Consider the following 15,840-nt stretch of genomic DNA (forward strand, 5'->3'; position numbering starts at 1 on the left):
ACTGTCACTCCTCAGCAATAAATTTACTGTATGTAATGTCTTTCCCCCTTTTTTGTTTCGTAACACTTGCTTTGAGCGTGTAGCTTCTGCAGGTGTACATGGACTTTTTTCGTCCGAAACCATTTTGGAACTTTCAATAGTTGAGAAGATTTAGATTCTTTGGAATCTGTGTCCATTTATAACAAATTAAATTTTATCAAAAAAAATTTTTCTATCAGTGTAAACTGATTGACTTTGAACGGAATTGCTGATTGCAAGTTTTTTGAAAATGCGAAAGTTTTTTGAAAATTGGTAAAATTGTAAAATGTTTTGTTTTATTTTATTTTGTTGCTCGTATTAAATAAAATAACGCGTTTCGTTTTAATTGATCTCGAAAAAAGTATAAAAGTATTACCGAATTTATTTATTTTTATTTTATTTTTAAAATATGCAATATTTATTTAATTTATTTGTTTTTTTGTTTGTATGTCTTATAGGGTATACCTATAGACGAAAACGTCTGTATGTATCGGGTGATTTTTTAAGAGCTTGATAACTTTTTTTAAAAAAAAAACGCATAAAATTTGCAAAATCTCATCGGTTCTTTATTTGAAACGTTAGATTGGTTCATGACATTTACTTTTTGAAGATAATTTCATTTAAATGTTGACCGCGGCTGCGTCTTAGGTGGTCCATTCGGAAAGTCCAATTTTGGGCAACTTTTTCGAGCATTTCGGCCGGAATAGCCCGAATTTCTTCGGAAATGTTGTCTTCCAAAGCTGGAATAGTTGCTGCTTATTTCTGTAGACTTTAGACTTGACGTAGCCCCACAAAAATAGTCTAAAGGCGTTAAATCGCATGATCTTGGTGGCCAACTTACGGGTCCATTTCTTGAGATGAATTGTTCTCCGAAGTTTTCCTCAAAATGGCCATAGAATCGCGAGCTGTGTGGCATGTAGCGCCATCTTGTTGAAACCACATGTCAACCAAGTTCAGTTCTTCCATTTTTGGCAACAAAAAGTTTGTTAGCATCGAACGATAGCGATCGCCATTCACCGTAACGTTGCGTCCAACAGCATCTTTGAAAAAATACGGTCCAATTATTCCACCAGCGTACAAACCACACCAAACAGTGCATTTTTCGGGATGCATGGGCAGTTCTTGAACGGCTTCTGGTTGCTCTTCACCCCAAATGCGGCAATTTTGCTTATTTACGTAGCCATTCAACCAGAAATGAGCCTCATCGCTGAACAAAATTTGTCGATAAAAAAGCGGATTTTCTGCCAACTTTTCTAGGGCCCATTCACTGAAAATTCGACGTTGTGGCAGATCGTTCGGCTTCAGTTCTTGCACGAGCTGTATTAAGCTTTTATACGGTTTTACACCAAGATCTTTGCGTAAAATCTTCCATGTGGTCGAATAATACAAACCCAATTGCTGCGAACGGCGACGAATCGACATTTCACGGTCTTCAGCCACACTCTCAGAAACAGACGCAATATTCTCTTCTGTACGCACTGTACGCATTCGTGTGGTTGGTTTAATGTCCAATAAAGTAAACTGAGTGCGAAACTTGGTCACAATCGCATTAATTGTTTGCTCCCTTGGTCGATTATGTAGACCATAAATCGGACGTAAAGCGCGAAACACATTTCGAACCGAACACTGATTTTGGTAATAAAATTCAATGATTTGCAAGCGTTGCTCGTTAGTAAGTCTATTCATGATGAAATGTCAAAGCATACTGAGCATCTTTCTCTTTGACACCATGTCTGAAATCCCACGTGATCTGTCAAATACTAATGCATGAAAATCCTAACCTCAAAAAAATCACCCGATACTTGCAACTGAGTGCTCGTATAAGAGATCAGCGCTTTTTGTACATATGTACATATATACGCAATCCTGCTTGTTTTTGCTTATCAAAGAACAAGGGGTATTGCCGAAAATGTGCCAATTTGGACTTTGAACATGTAATTTAAATTGTTCGCAATAATTAATTATTATATTATTTATATATGTAAATATATTGTAATACTTTATACTTTTCCTACCGAACCGTTTAATAAGTATATAATATTTTGGATGTACCTCGTAAGGTATAATCAACGTTCCGTATATAATTACTCATACACCTATGAGTACCTGTAAGCAGGAGTATTTTGTTTCTCCTTTGAGCGTGCGCGCATAGACGGAATAGAAAAACATCAAAGTAAAGTAAAATAAAATCGTTTGTGCACTTTGATCCGCAAATGTGCACTCTCTTAATTTCCCGTAAATATGTATGTATGTAATTATTATTGTGAGCACAAGTTCCGGTATCGCAATTAGATGCTCTCCAACGAATGAGTATAGATATGTAAGTATGATGAAGAGTTGAAATATACATATATCTACATACATATGTATTGTATGCATGTAGATGAGCAAATATTCCGGGAGTGCTCTTGCTCTCAACGGATTAGTATGTATACATATATACGTATCATAAATTTTAAATAGATTAAAGCGTATATATGTATATTAAATTAGTGCATATATGTAAATATGTAATTTTCGCTTTTGGTATACACACGTATATATATTTTTTTGTTTGTTTGCCTTCACTTTAGCTTACTTATTTAAGGCAATCCTGCTTATTGCTTGATCAAGCATAAGGGGTATCGCCGGACACTTGGGCAAGTAAATACTTGAATTTTGTTATTTTTTGGTTGGGGATATTTTGTGTTTTGACACACGAAGGTAAGCAGTAAATGGCAATCAAAACATTTATATATTTCAATATATCTATATATACGGCATATAAATACATATATATACGTATATATACATATATATATATATATTGTCGGTTAAAACCCAACTGTTTCTTTGCGGTATTCCGATTTTATCAAAAGTTACTTATAACTGTTTGATAACCGGTATATATATTTTTTTTTTGTTTTTGCGAAACCAATAAATAAAGTGAGAATAACTGGATGAGTTATTCTATGTAAGTTAAATGAATTTGTCACAAATTTTTACCGTAATAATACATAGTACATATATGCAAAATTGAGAGTTGAAAAAAATGAAATACTAAAAGGAATCGATACGACTCACTTTGATATCCGTCATGGGATTTTGGGGATTAGTGATGGCCAAATTGTGGGTCGGACGGCTTTTGTTATTTGTCTGTTGTTTTATACCGCGCCCGTTTTATATTAATATGTATTTTTTATATACACATATGATTATATATTCGCGCCCGCTGTTTTTTATTTATTAGTTAGGTGGTTTTGATTTCTTTTTTCCGCGCCCTTTTTTTTTTTTCTATTGAACTGCTAATTTTTTTGTTTTTGTTCACCGTACTGTGATGTATGTGTATATGTATATGTATTCTTGTTTGATTTTAATCGCTTTGTTTTCCTGGTTTTGTCACTACCCAAACTGTGTTGTAGTCACTTTTAACACTTATACTTTTTTTTTTTCTTTTTTGGCTGTATAATTTTGTTTCAAATTTTCGCCATTTTATTCTTATTATTATTTTCTTTTTTTTCTTTGTTTCACAATAGTGCCATTCAGAATGGCTCGAAGGACCATATATAATTTAGTACTTACTTTGGTACCCACTCCTTTGAGAATGAAATATATATTTTCTTTTTTTTGGTTCACTTCACAATGTATCGCAACTTTTATTGGAGGATAAAAAACGTTATAACAAGGATCTTCTGGTCGGATACCAGTGACAGTGACAATGTATATGAAAATAGATGATGTACGGTCGCTGTATTGAACTCGTGGACTCCCTGGTCGGGTACCAGTGGAAGTGTGCAGGTTTTCTACTGCGCGCCGAAGATGATGAAAAGGGAGATATGTATATAAAACCGTGGAGCGAAAATGATGAAAACTGAGTATATATAATCGTGGAGCACTGGCCGACACTGATGAAAACTGCGTATAGATCAAACTGATGAAAACTGCGTATGTATATATATCAAACTATATATCAAACTGATGAAAACTGCGTATATATCAAACTGATGAAAACTGCGTATATATCAAACTGATGAAAAACTGCGTATATATCAAACTGATGAAAACTGCGTATATATCAAACTGATGAAAACTGCGTATATATCAAACTGATGAAAACTGCGTATATATCAAACTGATGAAAAATACGAAAGCTGTGTACGGAAACGTGCGCCGATGTGCGTAGCTTGGAAATCGCGATCGAAAAGGAAAAGCTGCTTTCCGGACGAGCCCTTTTTTTTGCTCGTTGGGCTGTGGAGAGTTATGCCAGTGTTGCTTTTGAGTGGTGTGTGGTAAATCTGCTGTCTCCAAGTGTGGAGAGTGTGCCAGTGCTGCTTGTGAGTGATGTGCTGTGTTGCTTGTGAGTGATGTGCTGTGTGGTGTAGTGGCGCGTCAGGGCGGGAAGCATAACTCATTTAGCCAGGCTGATACATAGATGGCCTTGACGACAAAAATGTCAATCCCATTTTTTGTTGTGATATTAAAGAACCATCTTAGTGTGAAAATTTCATCAGCTTAATTGGCGCCCAACGAACGAGAATCTACACTCTTTGATTGGAAATGTAAGTTAATTTCAATTTTTTTTTTAAATCATACCTAAATTGTAACAAAACTGCTGCGTACTATGTTTATAAAATATATTATATTTACATAAGTGCTTCATACTTAAGCGGTTCATATCAATTAGCTAAGGTGATCATCATACCCAAAGTATGAAACCACAGTAGGAGATACAAAGATTCGTCTTGGCACAACAAGGGGCTGCCCACAGGGGGGTGTGCTATCCCCCTGCTGTGGAATCTTGCCGTGGCTGCCAAGGGTACGCGGACGATATTGTAATTATAGCCAGAGCCAAATTTGAGGACACTCTCTGCGACCTAATACAAAGAGGTTGTATTTCATTGATTTCGATGATATCAATATCATCATATACATACATACATACATATATAATAGGACTTTTACATATATTGCCTGTATTTTATTCATACAGTTCTTACAATTTTGGCTCGAGCTACTTATCCGGCTCGAAGGACCAAACGAATGACTTGTAGAATCAAACTGATTGATTTGTAAGATCAAACATTAAAACTTAAATGAGATTCTTTAGATCCTTACCACTGGTGGGGGAAAACAAAGACCTTATTCAAGCTGAGAAATATTTCATTCTTATTTAACATATGTAAAGAATATACTATAAAAATGTCTAAAGATAAGTATATTAATATATTCCGCCTTTTTGAATCAATAAACATGTTCAATTTTGAACAAAACTATTAAAGTAGAAATAGAGTGAAACAGAGTGGGACATATGTAGAGGAAAGCAACTATCAGGTGAAAGTAGAAGTTAGTGATAGCTACACACAAAGCGACATGAATATTAATCAAGTGCAAGAGCTAGTGCAAATCGTTGGCAGAAAAGCATTGGCGCAGCAGGAACGAAGATTCCACCCACAGTTTAATGATATGAGCGCAAAAGTTTACAAATTGTGCATTGAAGCGCCACAAGTGGGAGTTTGTCAAAGAATTTCCCGAGTTTAGTGGGGGGTCCGACGAGTACGTGGATTTAGGCAATCGGCCGTAGACGCGTACGAGCTGTTTAATCCATTTAACGGCAGCTGCATGCATTACCAAGCGGTAACAATCATCAGAAATAAAGTAAGGGGTGCTGCTAATGCAATGTTAGTGTCTCACAACACAATACTTAATCTCAATGCGATCATAGCTCGGCTGGCTTGCTCATATGCAGATAAAACTTCGCTACGCTTATTGAGGCAAGGCCTCGAAATAGTTAGGCAAGGGGAATTAATGATGAGGTCGAAAGGAAGTTGATCCTAGTACTCGTAACAAACAAGATAGTAATGTCACACGAGGTGAAGCAGGCTACATTGCTCAGAGTAGACGCAAGACACGCGTCCACCCGAGTGTTTTCGACATCTAACGAAGCGTTGCCATTCGATACCGCAGTAATTGCTACAATCCGCACTATAGACAGCGAGCGCATATAATCTAAATTATACCCTTATCCTATGGGAGTTTCAGATTTTGTAAACAAAAAATCAAACAGTTACTTAAAGATGGTATCATTAGACCATCAAAGTCCCCATACAACAGCCCAGTCTTGGTTGTTGACCCGAAACACCTTGGCAGTAATGGAAACCGGTTGGTAATCGACTTTAGGAAGCTAAATGAACGAACTATAGCCGACCGATACCCAATGCCAAATATCCCAATGCCTTGCGAACCTAGGAAAGGCAAAATTTTTTACGACTCTAAATTTAAAATCCGGGTTTCACCAAATTATCTAACGGAACAGTGAGAAATCCTCATTCGTAGTGAACGGTGGGAAATATGAATTTTGTCGCCTTCCTTATGGCTTGTAAAACACTTGAAGGATTTTTCAAAGAGCCATCGATTGCATCCTGAGGGAGCACATAGGAAAGATTTATGTAGATGACGTAACAATCTATTTTAAAAACGAAACTGACCATGTCCAACATATTGATACGGTCTTAAAATGCTTGGCCGATGCAAACATGAGAGTAGCACAACAGAAAACTAAGTTCTTTAAAGAGAGCGTCGAATTCGTGGGCTTTCTAGTGAGAAGAAACGGGGCTAAAACTGACTCTGAAAAGATCACGGCAATACAAGAGTATGCTGAGCCGAAAAATCTGTTCAGCCTGCTGTCGTTTCTGGGTTAAGTTAGTTAGTATATGGGGCTTATTAAGGACTTCGTACCAATAACAAGGCCCTTAACCAACATTCTCAAAGGAGAAAATGGTTCGGTGAGCAAGCATATGTCCAAAAAGATCTCAATTGAGTTTGACGAATCCCAACGTAATGCTTTCAAAAGATTGAGGAATGTCCTGTCATCGGGACATTTCATATTTATGTACCCAAATTTCAAGCAGCCCTTTGATCTAACTACTGACGCCTTCAGAGATGGCATGGGAACACTCCTGTCCCAAGGGGGCAGACCCATTTCCATGGTTTCACGCACGCTAAAGAAAAGCGAGACACCCTACGCCACGAATGAGCGAGAATTGTTAGCTATTGTCGGGGCTCTCGGTAATTTGCCAAATTACCTCTATGGAAGAGAAATACATTTTTTCACTTATCAGCAGCCCCTAACTTTTTCCGTCTCAGATAGAAACAAGAATGCCAAAAATCAAACGATGGAAGGCATTCATTGATGAAAACAACGCAAAAGTGTTCTACAAACCGGGCAAAGAAAACTATGTGGCGTATGCCTTATCACGGCAAAATGTAAACGCCTTACAAAACGAGATACAGACGCTGCAATGATTCACAGCGAAAATACGTTGACCTACACGATCGAAACAACAGAAAAGCCTATAAATTCCCATTGAAACGAGTTCTGATTAGAGAGTGGGTGGTTCCTAAAAACAACCTTAAATAGTGGTTGCTTTCAAGTAAAAATTTCACAATCTAAAATAGCATTTTAATAGTTTAAGCGCAAACGATTTTCATTCGACGTTTTTTATTTTTACAGGATCGGACTTACAATTCTATTACTATTAGGAGTAGCACATGGTCGGATTATCGACTACTCCCATTTCAACCATATCCCGATAAATGACGGAAAGGTACTAATATGGGAGCAACGTGATTAGTTAAGCCACTCAACCAATTTAACAGACCTTGCCAACATAGTAGAGGAAACGGTAAAATTAACCAAATTATTACCTCTGTCGCACATGCGAAAACTACTAGACGTGGATACAGAACATATTAGAAATTTATTGTCCGTACTAAAAGTGCACCACAGAATTGCAAGAAGTTTAGATTTCTCGGGCTCAGCACTCAAGGTAATAGCAGGCACGCCTGATGCCTCAGATTTTGAAAAAGTGAGGTGGTCCGAATTCAATTTAATTGATGCGAACAATAGGCAGGTAGTTATTAATACACAAATACAGGCACAAATTAATAAACTTACTAACTCAGGGCACAATAGACATAAGGTAGCGGTGCAATCCTCATGTAATAATCTAATCTACTGACACGATGAACGAAATAATTAAAACTAAAAAAACAAATGGTTGCAACACCGAGTTTGTATGAAGCACTATTAGCAAGAAATAGCATATTAATAAGTCAAATATCGAACTCGATACTCACAATTACACTGGCTAAGGCGAATAAATCACACTATTTTTGTCCATAATGATTAGAAATCAATTATGAATGAACACCCTGTTGAAACTCACATAGTTAGCTTAACCGAAGCATCTAAAATTAACGTCCTCCAGTCCGAGAATATTGTCCATTAGGGTGCTTCAAAACAAATTTTTTTTCATCTTTTACCCCCTCAAATATTAGTAATTGACAAAAAAAATCCTCCCTCAAGCCAGGGGCTGTAGCTTAACTCTAAGGGATCGCTATTTTTTTTAGTTTCCTATTCATTTAGCCTAGGAAGTTTCGTTTTTTCATTCAAACTAAAATTTTACCAACAACGGAAGGCTTAGTTTTGCAAATCATAAAGGAAGACAAACATCGAAGGAAGTACGGACGGTCATTAACAACTACAAAATAAACGATAACGGTCATGAGCTTGAAGGGGAAGTAGTTAACACATAAGAACTGCAGTTTATGTTTACGTACAAAAATACACTTTTCGTTTATGAAATGTAAGAATGATGCAATGCATTTTGTTTACATTGCAACATTCAGCTAATGCATAAGTACGTTGTTTAGCTACTGCGGCCAATAGCGGTAACCCGACACTTGCCTATGTCGCAAACCACTATTTTCGCATGCTGATTCGGTTTACCGGATGTAGCAGCAGACACTTATGGGTCCTGATTTTTGGTTCAATTACAGTTCAGTAATACATATTTTTAAGTTCAGTTTGTATCTTGAAGTTAAAAGTTTAACAATAAAGTACTAGCTCCGCCACTTATCGAATTACCTCAATAATTAGGCCCTGTTGCCGCCATCAGCTTAATTTGCATACGAAAATTAGTGTTCCCCGCATTAGGTCTGTGTTTGTTATTTTTTCACTTATTTCTTTTTTGAAATAATAAAATTTTCAAATGGTTCTTACATGCATTTTGAACATATGTATGCTTATGCTTTGAAATATAATTATAGTATTTATGAATTGTATTGACTTTTAACATACAGAGATAAAAATTATCTTAGGTCCGTCGCCTGGGTCTAAGCTACCTCCCCACCAATTTTCAGCCAAACCGTTTTAACTGTTCTTGAGTTATAAATAGTGTAACTAACACGACTTTCTTTTATATATATAGATGACTAGTTATACTTGTATATGTCTAACAACATATAATAACTACAATTTATATAAATATATTTTCATATATAGTATATATATCTACAAACAAGTGAATTACCTGCGGTCTGTTAATTTTCTTTTCGCGGCTTCTTCGTACTACGGACATACATACATATGTACATACAGACGCAGGGTTGTGTAAAACACATTAAAGCGTAATACATATGTATATACATATATCCCTAAACCAGCTCTCATATGCGCATAAGGACAAAAATCAAAAGATCCACTTATGGCCATACCCTATAGGACATGCGGACACAAAATATAATGTATATACTACTATATACATACTCGTATAAGTAAAAAAATAATTATAATAAAATATTTGCGATTATTAATAAATAATTGAATAAAAATGAATCGAAATTCAATAAAATACGAAATACGCGTATTTCACTTATTTACTTTGAAAAACTCTTATTAATTTAAAGAGTCCCGTCCAAACACATACATAATGTATGTATATACGAAATTTTCTTGAAATTAAGCGAGTAATTTTGTCATAGTATAGTCATCTATATATATAAAAATTTCACTGTCCTGTCGATTTTCTTTGAAACTCTAACTTACAAAAGAGTCTTCTTTTCGACATATCACATATACATACATATGTATATACGAAACTTTATAATACCAATCGAGTTTTTACTGCAACATTTTTTTCTGTTCATCACATTTTTTAAATGAGCTCTGACTCAAAAGAATCTAAAACAACTCATTTGCTACAAAAGTTCCAAAGATGATTTCTGACGAAAAAAGTCCATGTACACAGTGGCGTAGCTACAACTTCGGGCGCCCGAGGCCAAGGATGTTCTGCCGCCCCTCTTTATCTTCCTACAAGTTTCATGAGGTGGTTCGACCAAAAGTGAATTTTTACAAAATATCTTCGATATTAAGTAAATAAAATTTAGGAACTAGAAGCCACGCAAACTCTGAAATTCCAAAATTCTCACAATACGGTTTTTGAGGAAATTGATAGTAAATTTACAAGACATCTTACTAAAAACGTTTGACACAATTTGCAGGAGTTTTTGCCCGAATTGGAGTTTTTAAATATTATTTTTGAAAATTTGGAGAAATAAAAGTATTTGTTACATTCAAAGCATATGGGAACTGTGAGAGTGACACGTCGCTAGACAAAGCGAGAAAAGTGCATCTTTAAGTTCTATCACTATTTTTAAGAAAGATATAAGCCAAAAGATATAATACAAATTCAAAGACTGAAGAGTATTCGAGTAAAAATTTATATTTTTCATTGTTATCCAGATTATTACATTGTGAGTGTACAACTCTTTATCTTTTATAATAAACAACAGCGAACAGCGAAGATCGTTTTGCAGCCCTCCAAGACGTTGCGCCCGGGGCGACGGACCCCTTCGCCCCCCCCTAACTACGCCACTGCATGTACACCTCAGAAGCTACACGCTCGAAGCAAGAGGTATGAAACAAAAAAGAGGAAAGACATAGCATGTAGTGAATTAATTGCTGAGAGTGACAGTATAATAACACCTATTCAGAACAACTCTGAATTGGCATTAGAAATTAAAAAGGACAATCTGAACTGCTTTGGATACGTTTTCAAGCTTCTTATGACGCAATAGTAGCATCTGATGACTTTGATCAACCAAAGAATTTTAAATCTTCGGCTTACGCCAAGTATGAAAACTGCGAAGATCAATTTGAAGATATAAAAACAATGATTTTTGATCAGTTAAAATTAATTAAAGCAATTGCACCTACTTCACATCCGATAATAGAGCTGCCACAAATTCAAATTTAAGAGGCAAGTTCGGGTATCCACCGCAAGGTGCCCGCATGTGAAACTGAAATTTTTCATGTTGGTTATGGCCGTCCTTCCGGTACAAGTTCACTGATATTTACATAAACTATCCAAAATTATCAAATGCACAAAAATTGTATCACCTCTCATACAAAACAAAAGGTCAAGCAGGCATCATCGTAAAACAGTTCGCATTACATGACGGCAATTTCCGTATGGCTTGGGAAGCTCAGAAATCAAGACAGGAAAACGAAAGAATATTGTTAGATAAGCAAATAACGATATTAATGAACTTCCCAAAAATTCAAAAGGAAACAAGAGAATAATATATCAAACTTGAATCCACTGTTTCCAAATGTTTGTCAGTTTTATCGACACAAAACATTCCCACAAACTACTGGGACCCAATTCTGGTAAATATAAACACTGTAGCATTACCAGGAAAATCGTTATTGCTATAGGCGATGCAATGCAATCTCTCTCATCAAGGAAAAAATGCCCCACTTGGGAACAAATGAAAGATTTTCTAACTACCCAGGACGAAATCGCGGAAAGGGTAGATAAAAAGATAACTAAACCAAAAGGAATTCTCCATGACCTTGATAGAAGCTTCTTCAAAAATCAAACGTTTACATCTAAACAGCTCAAAGAAACTTCATGCGAACTATGCAGGGGGGCATAAACTTAGACCTTGCGAGAAATTTAAAATATTGAATGTAATTGACCGAAACAATTTTGTAAAGTCAAAAAGACTTTGCACAAACTGCTTATCACATGCGCAAGCAAATTTAATTGCGTTTATTGCCATAAACGACATCATTCGATGTTCCATATTACAAATTTTTCCAGCTCAGCCCCAAACAGCGCAAATGAGAGAAGAGCACCAGGTTTTGCTGCAACAAAATATCTAGAAAACTGCCAAGAAGCACTTAAAGGCGTTAAAAACATAAACGCTACTTAGCGAAACTCAGAGTAGGATACTACTACCAACAGCAATCGTCTCCACCAAACAACGAGGAGGACTGTTTAAGCTCCTTATTTTCAAAATAGGAGATTGCTATACGAGACGGACGAGGGCGCTCAGAGCTACACTATCTCCAGTGGAGTACCGCAAGGCTCGGTTTTAGGCCCGCTGCTATGGAACCTGATGTACGACGGGGTGTTAAGAATACCGCAACCAAAAAATGTGAAAACAATCGCTTATGCGGATGACCTCATAGTGGTAGCTGTAGCTAAACATCTGGATGACCTCCGGATCAAGTGCAATGACAGCATAAATGGTCTGCGCCGATGGTTTGCTACTATGAGTCTTGAGCTGGCTGAGCAGAAAACAGAAGTTCTGCTCATAAGCTCAAGGAAAATTGAGGTAACTAGTAAATCTAAACACCTACACATATGTAACAAACGAAATTGTAATAATATCTCATTAAACATCAACAACTATAATATTATAGATGTAAATAAACTTAAAATCTTAGGCTTAATATTTAATCATAAGTACACATGAAATGATCACATAACACAATTATGTTCATCACTTCATAATAGATTAAACGTAATCAAGAGCCTCAGCAATATAAAATTAGAAAGTAATTCCCACACTCACTCACATAGTTAAATCAATAATTCTGTCAAAAATTGATTATGGGTTCCCTATATTCAGCAAAACATCAAAAAGAAACTGGTCAAAGATGGCGTCAGCATACCACACTGCAGCCCGACTTGCCATTGGAGCTTTCCGTACTACGCCTATAACAAACATTCTAGCCGAAGCCGAGTTACCTACCTTAGAAAACAGATTGCTTTACATCACCAGGAGCATGATTACAAAATTGATCAATGCCGAAGGCTCTCCTGTTAAAGCCGCACTAACAAACAGGCTAGGAAAAGAAAAACCAGGAAAACCTCAGCATTACAAACGCTGATCCATTCTGCAAAGGAAATGAATATTTATTTAAATAATACAGTGATCCCAAGCCTTCGCGCTCCTTCTTGGAGTCTTATAAAAGTGTGCGTTATTCTGGATTTGGCTAAATTTAAAAAAGAAATTACACCACCAGACGTTTATTTAAAATACTTCTCAGAAATAATAAGTTCTCACATAAATTGGGTTACACTCTACACAGATGGATCAAAGGATGACAATCATGTGGCAGTGTCGTTAAGGATAACGGTCTAATCATGTCAGCTATACTACCTCCTTTTTGCCTCTATTTTCACGGCAGAAGCAACAGTCATCCTGCACGCTTGCCTAATCGCAAAAAAGAGAAGACGTAAGCATCTCATCTTCAGTGATTCCTTATCGTCGCTTAAAGCCATACTAAATGTTAATTATGCGAATCCAACTGTTTCTCAAATTTGAGATATCCTCATCAACAATATTAATAAAATTAAATTATCATGGATACCCAGCCACATTGGTATACAAGGCAATACTCTAGCCGACTCCCAAGCCAAACATGCGACAAGAGCTCCCTTAACACGTTGACTGCCAACTACGAGTTATCTCGTACTACCTAAAACTACTACTTTTTGTGTAGCTACGAGTAAAACCGTGTTATAATAGTGTTAGTATCGATAAATGGCTTCTGGGAAAATAAAAAAATTTTATGGAAAAATTCATTCAATATAATGCCAAAATTCATTCAATATAATGGAAAAATTAACTCAAATACAATAAATAAAGCTAATATATTGCTATTGTTTGTGGTAGTTTTTAAAACAATTTTCCACACAAAGGGCAGGCTTCTCTGGACAGGCCGGACAGAAGTAACGCGTTTCTCGGCGTTTTTTTTCTTGGGTACACACACGACATGGCTTTGTTGGACGCTGTTCTTTTTCCGTTGGTGGTAAACACTCTAAATAATAGAGCTCTTTAGATCTATTTTTTTAAAAAAGTGAAAATCTCCAATCAATGCTGTTAACGTTTGCCACTAGTATACTTACTTGTTATATTTTAGTATACCTATGTGATGGAAAATAACGCCCTGGTTTCCACACTCGTTATAAAATATTTATTTTCTTTATTTGAAGAATAATGTTGTATTATTATATCGTAATATTATATTATTGCATATGTATATAACACCGTGTCTGACCACTGTTGGGCACTGTTAGCAAACTCGGCGCTCCACGTCACTTGTCACTTGTCGGTTATAAAAAAAGAAATTGCGTTGATTGCGTTTTTGTAAAAAAATTAATAGTTGCGGATCGACCGTCTTACTTTGCGGATGAAACGAAAAAGAAGCCAATCCCGGTCGAATCAATCCCTTTTGAAAGTTTGGGTGGTGAATAGATGCTGATTACGAGTCGTCTCGTTGATAATCGTGTGGTTGTTGTGTTGTAGTGTTGTATTAATGCTCGGTGTTAAGTAGTGTGTTTGATGCGTGTGTGTGTATTGGTGTATGCTGTGAAATGTTGTGTGATGAGGTGTTGTGACGTGACGTGATGTGATGTGATGTGACGTGATGTGACGTGTTGCAGTTCATAGCTCATGTGAACATCCCGGCCCCCCTAGGCGAGTTAATCGGCTAGGAGCCTCTGCAGCTGTTGCAGGGTGTTTAGTACAGCGCTCAACCCTGTTGAGCGTCGTTGTTGTTGACGATGAGCGTGGCGTGGCGGAGATGGCCGTGTACGTGTTGTGGTTGATTGGCTGCTTCGTCGTCGCCGGATAGCATCGCTGCGTGGTCTGGTACGGGTGTTGGTGCTACTTTCCGACGGATTGGCTCGGCGGGGAAAACGATGAAATAGAGTGTGATGGGGCCTCTGGCAATATTGACAGGCGCCGTCGGCCCAGCACTCTATGGTGGCGTGGTCATCTGCCAGGCAGGTCATGCAATGCCCATGGGCTCTTGCAACTTGTTGTCGTTGAGCGGGCTTCATGCTCTTAAAAATGGTGCATCGCTTCAGGGCGTGTGGGCGATGGCACAGGCTGCAACATGGAGGCCCCTGTGGCTCCAATAGCTGCTCTTCCCTCATCTCCCTGACTGCTTCGGTGGATGGCGGTGGTCGCATAACCCTGGTCCTTGGAGCGGCAACGGGTGCAGCCGACGCTTTGGGTATAGCGATTTCGGACCTTATGGTGTTGGAGGTGGTTTGGGTCTCCTCTACGTCCATTTCTATGGGAATATAGAATTGTATTAAATTGATTTTGTTTATAATATTAGAATGTAGTTGTTGTAGCTACATATCTATACATATGTATATGTATAATACGTTGATCTTCAACGCGCTTGTTTGAATTTTTTTGTTGTGTATGGATTATAAAGCGGGTTATTTTCGAATTAGCGGAATTGTTTTATTATTTTTCGATTAATTTTGCGAGTTATTTTGCGGTTTTGGATGAAGTTGTTCTTCGCCGTTTGGAAGAAAACACAGTTTGGTGACTGGTCGAGTTAATATGCCGGTTTGTGTTCGAACATCGACTACTCTTATGTGACCATCTGACCCTCGATGAACCTTTTCAATGCGGCCTAGCCGCCATTCTGTTGGAGGAAGGCATTCGTCCTGTATGATGACACATTCTCCTGCATTGGCTTCCTTCTGGGCCGTTTTCCATCGATACCTCTTATGGAGATCTTTGAGATAGTCTTCCTTCCATCTGTGGCTGAATTTGTGATGGAGAATCTTGATTTTTTCCCATCGATTTATTAAAGTGAGTGAGTCTCCTTCTGTCTCAGATATGGCGGGAAGAGGAGCTCCTCTGAGGAAATGACCTGGTGTAAGAGCTGTGAAATCGGAGGGATCT

General features: G+C 37.2%; 1 pseudogene; it reads right to left on the reverse strand.

The window, feature by feature from the left end:
- Positions 1–14,355: 14,355 nt before the first annotated feature.
- On the reverse strand, positions 14,356–15,209 carry LOC120781364 (annotated as a pseudogene).
- Positions 15,210–15,840: the final 631 nt, after the last annotated feature.

This window comes from Bactrocera tryoni, unplaced genomic scaffold, assembly GCF_016617805.1.
Source record: "Bactrocera tryoni isolate S06 unplaced genomic scaffold, CSIRO_BtryS06_freeze2 scaffold_65, whole genome shotgun sequence".
NCBI lineage: Eukaryota > Metazoa > Arthropoda > Insecta > Diptera > Tephritidae > Bactrocera > Bactrocera tryoni.